Source organism: Mustela lutreola, chromosome 2 (genome assembly GCF_030435805.1).
Source record: "Mustela lutreola isolate mMusLut2 chromosome 2, mMusLut2.pri, whole genome shotgun sequence".
NCBI lineage: Eukaryota > Metazoa > Chordata > Mammalia > Carnivora > Mustelidae > Mustela > Mustela lutreola.
Window position 1 is genome coordinate 137851550 of NC_081291.1, and position 12263 is coordinate 137863812.

Consider the following 12263-nt stretch of genomic DNA (forward strand, 5'->3'; position numbering starts at 1 on the left):
TCTACACTTTCTACTATTTCACAGGGTAGTATTTTGAATACACAAATATGATCCCGGTACCCTACTGATTAAATCCTTCAGGGCTGCCACTTCAACTTCAAGATATATTCCAAAACCCCAAACCATAAGTGACTCTTAATCTCACAAAACAAACTGAGGGTTGCTGGGGGGAGGGGGTTTGGGAGAAGGGGGTGGGATTATGGACATTGGGGAGGGTATGTGCTTTGGTGAGTGCTGTGAAGTGTGTAAACCTGGTGATTCACAGACCTGTACCCCTGGGGATAAAAATATATGTTTATAAGAAATAAAAAATTATATTAAAATTTCAAAAAAAAAAAAAAAGATATATTCCAAAACCCAATTCAACTCACAAAGGTCCTTTTCTCCAGCTTCTTAGTCTTACTTTGTGTTTTCCCCATTACTATTCTCATAGTTCAATAATACCACAGCACATGCAGTTCCCTGATATGTCTTCTCTGCTCATTAGTATATGCTATTTCTGAGGGAGGAGGGGCAAGATGGTGGAGAAGCAGGAGACTCTGTTTCAACTGGTCCCCTAAAGACTCTGAACACCCATGAAATCAACCTGATATGTAAGATTTTACTTCGGGATCCCTAGGGGGGCAGAAGACATCAATGGAGAGGTAAAGCAGAGTGGGAATGCTCAGACTGATATCAGAGGATAAACAGATGGGGGAGGAAGCTACCAGAAGTCACCCATTGGGAAGTAATACCCCAATATGAGAGTGCCCTGTGATTGGGGACGAGCATTAACTTGGAGACTGGTTAAAAGCACTCAATAAGAGCAAAAGATATTAAGGGGCAACTGGCAGAATCATGCGGTCATGGGCATGGGCCCAAGTCCACAGTCCCAGGACTGTCACCACCAGCAACCACCCATGCCAGAGAGAGCCTGGCAAGGGCTCCAGTCCATGGTCCCTGAGCCCGCAGCTTTCCACTGCTTGAATCACCATTCCAACTGAGCACACTCCTACCAATGCCTGAGAGAGCCTGATGTGGGTGCCAGCTCATGGTCTCTGGGCCCACAGGCTTCAGAGACCTGTGTGGCCATGGAGTCTGAGTGCACACAGCCCACACTTGAGAGAATCTGGCGCCAACTCAAGTCAGAGACCCCTAGCCTGCAGCCTTTGGTGACCTGTGCCTCCACCCAGTGTGGGCACACCCGGTGTAGGTCTGGAGTCCAGACAGGAGTCCCAGCAAAGGCAGTCACCTGCCACAAGCCCAGACCAATATTGCTTGTGGATTTAGTGGCATGGGGGTGCAGAGACAAGTGGGGGCCTACGGGGACCACTGAAACAGTGGCTGGGGGTATGCACCACCTGTGAGAGGCTGTGGTGTTCAGTGGAGTTTGCAGAGGAGGAGTCTGTGTGTTGTCTGTGTGTTCTGGACCACCCAGAGGGGAGTAGACTGAGGCTTCTCTCTGAGACAGAGGTCTGGGAGCAGTTTGCTTGCCACTAAAGCCTCCAAAACCTGCAAAAAGCCACCAAAGAACAAAAACCTCCAGAGATTGCTAAGTTCTTTATAGATTCTGGACACTAGTCCTTGAGCGTATCATGCTTAGCGAAATAAGTCAAGCAGAGAAAGAGAACTATCATATGATCTCCCTGATATGAGGAAGTGGTGATGCAACATGGAGGCTTAAGTGGGTAGAAGAAGAATAAATGAAACAAGATGGGATTGGGAGGGAGACAAACCATAAGTGACTCTTAATCTCACAAAACAAACTGAGGGTTGCCGGGGGGAGGGGGTTTGGGAGAAGGGGTTGGGATTATGGACAGTGGGGAGGGCATGTGATTTGGTGAGTGCTGTGAAGTGTGTAAACCTGGTGATTCACAGACCTGTACCCCTGGGGATAAAAATATATGTTTATAAAAAATAAAAAAATTAAAAAAAAAAAAAAAAACCTCCAGAGAACAAAAACCTGAAAAACCAGTTTCCACAGAGCCCGGCCCCTTGATAGGGGGCAGGGGGACTCTGCCAAAGCAAGACTGACTGAAAAACAATGTGGCAGTCCCCTCCCCCAGAGGACAAGCAAAAAGAATAAGAGGACAACCACCATAGGGTCCCCATAAAACTGTAAAACCCCAATATTAGGGGAAAAGAATATATTAAGCTCCTGATATTGCCCCAAAACCTGAATATTTCATAGATACCACTTTCTTTTTTATATTTTTAAATTCATTCTCATGATTCTTGTTAATTATTTTACCCACTTACATTTGCATCTAGAAGTTTAAAATAACATATTTCATAATACCTTTTTAACTTAAACTTTTTTCATACATATACCTGTGTTTTTCTTTCTTTCTTTTTTCTTTTTTTATACATATAGATATAAGCTTCAAGGTAATCCTTTTTCCCTATTCAATACTACCCCTATATGTAAACCAGTCTTCATTTCCCTGTATCTCTGGAAAGTTGAGTCCTTTAACAAAGATAACAAGACTTACCTAGGAGGAACCGAAATAACCGTCCTTGCTCACATTGTGGGCTTATAAACACCTTCCCATCTTCTTCTTCTGTTGGTGTTTCTGTGTATTTGTCTTTCTTTTTGTGCTATATAAATCTTATTTTGGGGGTTCATTTTGGCTGGGTTTTTCTTTTTTTTTTTTTTTTTTTCCCTTGTCTTTTACTTTTGTCAGTCTTTTTGCTTGTTTGTTCTTGTTTATGTACCATATAAATCTTACTTTGGGGGCTTATGTTGGCTGAGTTTTCTCTTTTTTTCTCTCTCTTTTTCTCTTTCTTTCTTCTTTTTTCTTTCCTCTTGGTGGTGACTTCTGATTGCTCCAAAACTTTCCAGGGTGTACCTTGCCTAGATCGTGGTTGATATATTCAGCTATACATTCCCTCAACCACCTCTCACCAAAATGGCTAGGAGGAGGAACAGCCAAGAGAGGAACAATTCAGGGACTCTACCCTTGCTATCAGGGTTATTGGATATGGACATAAACAGTATGTCAGAAAGGGAATTCAGGGTAACAATTATCCAGGCAATGGCTAGGCTGAAGAACAACATTAGTGGCAACATAAAAGCTCTAAGGTTAGAAGTGAGGGCTGATCTGGTAATACTAAAAAATGCTATCAATGAGATCCAAACTAACCTAAATATTCTAATAGTGAGGGTGACTGAGGTAGAAGATAAAATTAGTGATCTAGAAGACAAACTGATAGAGAAGTAGGATCAGGGAAGGCCTGGAACAAACAGCTTAGAAGCCATGAAAACAAAATTAGGGAACTAAATGATGCCATGAAACATTCCAACATCAGAATTACTGGGATCCCTGAGGTGGTAGAGAAAGAGAGAAGACTAGAAGATACAGTTGAACAAATTCTGGATGAAGATTTTCCTAATCTGGGGAATGGAGCAAGTGTTCTTGTCCTGGAGGCAGAAAGATCAATAGGTCTAGAAAGACATCCAGACACGTAATTGTGAAATTCATGAATCATAATTTTAGACAAGAGGGCATAAGGACAGCTTGGGGGATGCCTGGGTGGCTTAGTTGGTTAAGCAGCTGCCTTTGGCTCAGGTCATGATCCCAGCGTCCTGGGATCGAGTCCCACATTGGGCTCCTTGCTTCTCCCTCTGCCTCTGCCTGCCATTCTGTCTGCCTGTGCTCGCTCTCTCTCCCTCTCTCTCTCTGACAAATAAATAAATAAAATCTTAAAAAAAAAAAAAAGAAAGAAAGAAAGAAAAGAAAAGGACAGCTTGGGGGAAGAGATTCCTTACATAGAGAGGAAGGTCCATCAGAATAACATCAGACCTCTCCACAGAAACCTGACAAGCCAGAAAGGGCTGGAAAGACATATCCAAAGCAATTAATGAGAAAAACTAGCAGCCAAGAAAACTTTATCCAGCAAGGCTAACATTCAAAATGGATGGAGAGATAAAGAGCTTCTAAGACCAGCAAGGTTTAAAAGAGTATGTGACCACCAATGTGGCACTACAAGAAATATTAAGGGAGGTTCTACAAAAGAAGAAAAAAACCAAAAGTGACATAGAACAGAAGTTTACAGAGATAATATATAGAAACAAGGACTTCTTGGACAACATGATGTCAATAAAAACTTAACTTTCAATAATCACTCTCAATGTAAATGGATTAAATACTCCCATAAAACAGCATAAAGTGGCAGACTGGGTAAAATGACAGGATCTGTCCATATGCTGTCTACAAGAGATAAATTTGGAACCTAAAGATACATCCAGACTGACAGTGAAGGGATGGAGAACCATCTTTCATGGCAATGGGCCCAAAAGAAAGCTGGAGTAGCGATTCTCCTATCAGATAAATTAGATTTTAAGCTAAAGACTGTAGGCAGAGAGACAGAGGGGTACTACATCATCTTTGAAGGGTCTCTCCACCAAGAAGCTCTAACAATTGTAAATATTTATGCCCCCAATATGGGAGCAGCAAACTACATAAGCCAGCTGTTAATCAAAATAGAGTCATTTTGACAAGCATACATTAATTGTAGGCAATCTTAACACGACTCTCTCAGTAATAGAGAGATCATCCATGCAGAAAATCAATAAAGAAACAAGAGCTTTGAATGACACATTGGACCAGATAGACCTCATAGATAAATACAAAATATTCCACCCTGAACAAAAGAATACACATTCTTCTCTAGTGCACATGAAACTTTCTTCAGAATAGACCACACACTGGGTCACAAATCAGGGCTCAACCAATACCAAAATATTGAGATTATTCCTTGCATATTCTCAGACCACAGTGCTTTGAAACTGGAACTCAACCACAAGAAAAAGTTTGGAAGGAATACAAACACTTGGAAGCCAAAGACTATCTTGCTCAAGAATGTTTGGATCAACCAGGAAATCAAGGAATAACTTAAACAATTCACAGAAACCAATGAGAATGAAGACACATTGGTCCAAAACCTATGGGATATGGCAAAGGCAGTCTTAGGGGGAAATACATAGCCATCCAGGCCTCACTCAAAAAAACTGAAAAGTCCCAAACACACCAACTCTCTTTACACCTGAAAGAACTGGATAATCAACAACAAATTAAGCCAACCTCATGCACAAGTAGGGAAATAAGATTAGAGCAAAGATCAATGAGTTAGAAACTAGAGATACAGTAGAACACATCAATAAAACTAGAAGCTGGTTCTTTGAAAGAATTAAAAAGACCAATAAACCACTGGCCAAACTAATCCAAAAGAAAAGAGAGAGGACCCAAATTAATAAAATTATGAAGGAAAGGGGAGAGATCATGACCAACACCAAGGAAATAGAAACAATCATCAGAAATTATTATCAACAGTTATGTGCCAATAAGTTAAGCAACTTAGAAGAAATGGGTGCATTTCTGGAAAACGTATAAACTTCTAAGACTGAAAAAGGAAGAAATTAACAACCTGAATAGACCAATATGTAGTAACAAGATTGAAGCAGTGATCAAAAATCTCCCAATAAACAAGAGCCCAGGACCTGACGGATTCCCTGGACAATTCTACAAAACATTCAAAGAAGAAAATAATATCTATTCTCCTGAAGCTGTTTAAAAAAAAAAAAAAAAAGAAACAAAAGGAAAACTTTCAGACTCTATGAAGCCAGCATTATACTGATCCCCAAACCAGGCAAAGACACCACCAAAAAGAATTTCAGACCAATATCTCTGATGAATATGGATGCAGAGATTCTCAACAAGATCCTAGCTAACCAGATCCAATAGTACATTAAAAAGATTATCCACCATGACCAAGTAGGATTTATCCCTGGGATGCAAGGGTGGTTCAACATTCACAAATCAACCAATGTGACAGAACAAATCAATAAGAGAAGAGAGAACCACCTGGTCCTCTCAATAGATGCAGAAAAAATGTTTGACAAAATACAGCCTCTGTTCCAGATTAAAGTTCTTCAAAGTAGAAGGATAGAAGGAACATTCTTCAATTTCATAAAATCTATCTATGAAAAACCCACAGCGAATATCATCCTCAATGGGGAAAAACTGGCAGCCTTCCCTTTAAGATCAAGGACACAACAAGGATGCCCAATCTCACCACGCTTCTTCAACATGGTACCTAGCAACAGCAATCAGACAACAAAAAGAAATAAAATGCATTCAAACTGGCAAAGAAGATGTAAAACTCTCTCTCTTTGCAGATAACATGCTACTTTATATATACTTTATATACAAAGGACTCCACCCCCAAACTACTAGAAGTCATACAGCAATTCTGTAATGTGGCAGGATATAAAAATCAATGTACAGAAATCAGCTGCTTTCTTATACACAAACAATGAAAATAAGCTAAATTAGAGAATTTATTCCATATACTATAGCACCAAGAACCATAAGATACCTTGGAATAAACCTAACCAAAGAAGTAAAGGATCTGTACTCAAGGAACTACAGAACACTCATGAAAGAAACTGAAGAAGATACAAAAAGATGGAAGACCATTCCATGTTCATGGATAAGAAGAGTAAACATTGTTAAAATGTCTGTATTGCCCAGAGCAATCTACATTTTCAATGCCATCTGATCAAAATTCCACCATCATTTTTCAAAGTACTGGAATAAACAATCCTAAAATTTGTATGGGACCAGATGAGACCCCAAATTGCTAAGGAAATGTTGAAAAAGAAAAACAAGGCTGGGGGCATCATGTTGCCTGCTTTACTACAAAGCTGTGATCACCAAGACAGCATGGTATTGACTGGCACAAAAACAGACACATAGACCAGTGGAACAACATAGATAGTCTACATATGGACCCACAACTCTACAGTCAAATTACCTTTAACAAAGCAGAAAAAAATATCCAGTGGAAAAAAAGACAGTCTCTTCAATACATGGTGCTGGGAACATTGGACAGCTATGTATAGAAGAAAGAAACTCGACCATTCCTTTACATCATAAACAAAGATAAACTCAAATGGATAAAAAACCTCAATGTGAGGCAGGAAGCTATCAAAATCCTAGAGGAGAACATAGGCAGTAACCTCTCTGACATTGGCCATAACAACTTCTTTCCAGACATGTCTCCAAAGGCAAAGGAAACAAAAGCCAAAATGAAGTTTTGGGACTTCATCAAGATCAAAAGCTTCTGCACAGTCAACAAAACAAAGAAGCAACCCACAGAATGGGAGAGGATATTTGCAAATGACACTACAGACAAAGGGTTCATATTCAAGATCTATAAAGAACTCCTCAAACTCAACACACACAAAACAGATAATCATGTCAAAAAATGGGCAGAAGACATGAACAGACACTTCTCCAAATTAGACATACAAATGGCTAACAGACATATGAAAAAATGTTTATCATCATTAGCCATCAGGGAGATTCAAATCAAAACCACATTGAGATGCCACCTTACACCAATTAGAATGGCCAAAAACAACAGGACAGGAAACAACAAATGTTGGCAAGAATGTGGAGAAAGGGGAACCCTCTTACACTGTTAGTGGGAATGCAAGTTGGTGCAGCCAATTTGGAAAACAGTGTGGAGATTCCTTAAAAAATTAGACATAGAGCTCCCCTATGACCCTTCAATTCCATTCCTGGGTATTTACCCCAAAGATACAGATGCAGTTAAAAGAAGGGCCAATGTACCCCAATGTTCACAGCAGCAATGTCCACAATCGCCAAAGTGTGGAAAAAGCCAAGTTGCCCTTCAACAGACAAATGGAGAAAGAAGATATGGTTCATATATACAATGGAATATTATTACATCTCCAGCAGAATGGAATACCTAGCTTTTGTATCAACATGGATGGGACTGGAGGAGATTATGCTGAGTGAAAAAGTCATGTAGAGAAAGGCAATTATATGGTTTCACTTACTTGTGGAGCATAAGGGATAACATGGAAGACATTAGGAGAAGGAAGGGAAAAGTGAATTGGAAGAAATTGGAGTGGGAGATGAACCATGAGAAACTGTGGACTCTGAGAAACAAATTGAGGGTTTTGGAATACAGGGGGATAGGGGGATGGGTGAGCCTGGTGGTGGCTATTAAGGAGGGCCTGTATTGCATGGAACACTGGGTATGGTGCATAATCAATGAATCTTGCAACACTGAAAAAATAAAATTAAATTAGAAAAATTATGTGATTTCTTCTGTCTAGAAATATATATCTCATTTATTAGCCTGTTAAACATCCCATTCTCCACAAACCTATAGTCATTCCTCCTTTCTAGAAAGACTTCATTAAATTTCACATACTTCAACTTCCATATCTACCCACAACAGATAAATTGCTATTTTCCTCATATCATATAAGTAACTGAAAAAGTTGTTTAAATATCTAGCTTCCCTATTAAGCTCTGAACTCCTTCTGAAAAACATGAACCATGTTCACTTTAGATCTTTAGTACCTGACAAATAAATTCCTTTCATATACTAAGAACACAGTAATTGCTTGAAAAATAAATGAACAAATGCACAAAATAATAATTAGTGTGATCTTTAGATAGTTTCTTAGTCTGATTCTCTTTGTCTGTAAGAATAGAGGATAATGCATAAACCCCTGAAATCTCAATTTATGAACTACAAAAGCAAAGAAGAAAAAAGATAATACATAAAATGCCAAGGTTGAGGTATAGAGTATATCAGTCCTATAGAAATGTTTGCAAAAGGTGCCAGAAGACTTATGTAAGAGCAAGTGTTTAAGCTTAGTCTTGATGGATACATTATATATGGACAGTAGAGAGAAGGGAAGAGTGAGCATATTTCATAAGAACAAAATGAGTAAAATGGTTGAAGTCAAACCCAGTGCAATGCTTGCTAGAGGCAATATGAAATGTTCTGTCCAGCCCAATGACTGGGCATTTTTGAGAGGCTGTGGGACATGAAATTGGAGGAGTCAAGTGTGGCTATTGGAAGACTTTAGCACGTTAGAAGCTACCAATTATCATCATCAGGATATTTAAAAATAATTTGCTATAAAATTGGAGTGATTAAAAGAAATAACTAGATCTTGAATTTCTAATTATGAGCATACTTTTTGAAATGACTTGTCAAGGCTGATATAGTTGGTTACAATTAAATAGTGAATCTATTTATTGACATTTCATTCTAACTCACAAAAAGGATCTCCATGTCTTGCTACAATCTTTCATGTTCCATCCATCCCTTATAGTTCTGAGAAGAATCATTCAAGGTTCCATTAAAACTTATTTTTTTTAACCATTCCTTGAATTTAACTTGTGTTTTCATTCCTCTTCACTTTGGTTATGTTCTGTGCCTTCCCTAAAATACTCCTATTTTCTACTTTACAAATCTCTATTCATCTATCAAGACAAAATGCAGATATCTCCTCCATGAGATTCTCCCAGTAACACAGGCCAGAATTAGGGTTAAAAAGCAACTTATCACTCTTTTGGTAGTACTCCTGCAAAATCTTTATTACATTCATAGCTTTCCATCAAGGATCCTGAAGCATAAGAATGGGCCTATTTATCTTGGCCTAGAGAACTTTTAAGAGTTGCTGGCAGGGGCACCTGGGTGGCTCAGTGGGTTAAAGCCTTGCTTTCAACACAGATCATGATCCTAGGGTCCTGGGATCCAGCCCTGCATTGGGTTCTCTGCTCAGCAGGGAGCCTGCTTCCCTTCCTCCCTCTGCCTGCCTCTCTGCCTACTTGTGATCTCTGTCTGTCAAATAAATAAATAAAATCTTTTCTAAAAAAGTTTCTGGCAAATAAAATGAGCTCATTAAAGGTTAAAATAATTAATCAATATTGGTCAGATAATATGCTCATAGCTTTTAATTGCCAACAATTAAACATTAAAACAATAATGTTTTATGTTTTCATGTATGTTTCATGTCTGTTAATAACATGTATGTTTCATGTCTGTTAAGAATATAGCTGATAAGAAAACAGAAAAATTTTTGCCTATCTTTTTTTGAAAGAGAGAGCATACACAGAAGTTGGGCTGGGAATTACGAGTGGGGGATGGAGAAGGAGAGGATCTTAAGCAGTCTCCATGCCCAACCTGACACTGGGCTGCAGAGCTCGATCTCACCACCTCATGACCTCAGCCAAAATCAAGACTTGGGCATTTAACCAACGTAGCCACCTAGGGGCCCCAAGTAAACATTTTAAAAAATACTTACTATAAGCAAAGCTGAAGTAAAAAGAATATTTTCATATGCTGCTAGTAGAAGTATAAATCACTGAAAGAAGTTTGTCAATATTTATGAAAATTTTAACCAGTAAAACTTCTTCTAGCAATATTTCCTAAGGAAAACTTCAAAATGAGTAAGAAAATATACATTTAAAATATAAAATGTTGGGGCGCCTGGGTGGCTCAGTGGGTTAAGCCGCTGCCTTCGGCTCAGGTCATGATCTCAGAGTCCTGGGATCGAGTCCCGCATCGGGCTCTCTGCTCAGCGGGGAGTCTGCTTCCCCCCCCCCCTCTGCCTGCCTCTCTGACAACTTGTGATTTCTCTCTGCCAAATAAAGAAATAAAATCTTTAAAAAAAAAATATATATATATATATATATATATAAAAAATGTTATGTAGTCACTGAATTTTATATTTTCAAATATACAAAAGTTGGGAAAAAATTTAATAATTTTTTGAAGGCAATGAAGATTGACTTGTATGCACATTCTACTTTTGCCCCATACTGTCTAAATAATTTTGGCCAAGTTACTTATGCTCTCCAGACTATAATTTTCACATCCATACACTGAGCATAATAATAGTAACTATTTCATAGGGTTGCTGTAAGAAATAATGACAGAAAAAAAGGTAAAATATTCAGAACAGCACAGAATAAGTGGTCAGCAATATAATGTATTATACCTGACAATAACAATGATGGAAGTGGCTCATAAAAAACAAATCAGGACTTTAGCAGGAATGCCTACACTCCCAAGATGAAGCATTTCATTTTGATACACTTGAACTGCTAGGATGGCATTTTATAATGAACTGAAGATTAAGAGACATAGAAAACATTTTCTTTACAAGTATTTTTGGTGAAAAATACAGAATCCTATTTTTAGTTATCATTATTCTGGGTATAGTAGTGCTGGATGTCATGGGTTTCATTATTAGGATGGATATTTTAGAGTTCCCTTTCAGATATTTAAAAAAAAAGCCCTTATTTTTGACAAGATAATTCTGCCACCTTGCTAACTAATCATCTCAGAGCCTACACAATTATTTACATTGTACCATTAATGTCCCATTTCTTTTTTAAAGCTCAGGCAATCTTTGTGACAGTAACAAGTCAGGATTTTATAATTATTTGAGCTGCCTGTCCCCTTTGTTCTTCCTTAAAAGAGATGTCACTCAAATTCACGTCTGATTGGTACTTCCCAAAGAACAAGGAGGAAAATTTGCACTTGTCATGAAGTCATTTATAATGATGTTAGAAAAGAAAAGATTGAAACATTTATAAATTTCTTTGGAGGTACTTGCAATGCCAATGTGCTGAGTGGGATGTTTTTAAGGGAAAAAAAAACAAACTTCTTTAAAATCTTATCTGTTTGAGAATCATTTTAAGACCCCAATTAATTGTAGGTGGAATGTTAGGAGTCATGTGACAAATGCAAATAATTTCAATGTGACTGCTATATTTCAATCATTTTTGTGCCAAAATATTTACTTTGAAAGTATTTAGAATGAGATCACCCAGTTAAAATTTTAACTTTAACAAAATAAAGATTAAATCAATCTATAATTATCCTTGGGAGAGGGATGAAAAAAAGTACAGGAATAGAGAATAATAAAGTATGATTTATTTAAAATTGCAGAAGTACAAAAAGAAATTTAAGCAATGTTGAGCCACTTCAATTGTTGACCAGATTTATCTCTTTTGTTCTACATATGTGAGTGCATGTGGTCTTTGCCCAGGTAGGAGACGTAGGTCTGAAACTCCTATGGAATATATAGGTATGTATCAGTATGGATAATCCTTGTAAGCACACACTCTTGTGGTACATCTAACAAACAAATTTTCTATGTTTACTATTATCTTAATGTGGAACCATGTAAGTTGTTTTATAAATTATTAGCACTTGTTTCTGTATGAAATCTATCTGTCCATTTCTGTGAGAGGGCACCAGACCTGCCCTACTCAGGCACAGAAAGAAATAGTCTTTGTGTGACTCAAACATGGATTCTTTGAAGCAATGAATGTTAATTCCGGTTCTTACTGATTAAAGCACCAACCACTCTTTAAAAGAAAATTATTATTTTTTTTAATTAATTTTTTATTTTTTATAAACATATATTTTTATCCCCAAGG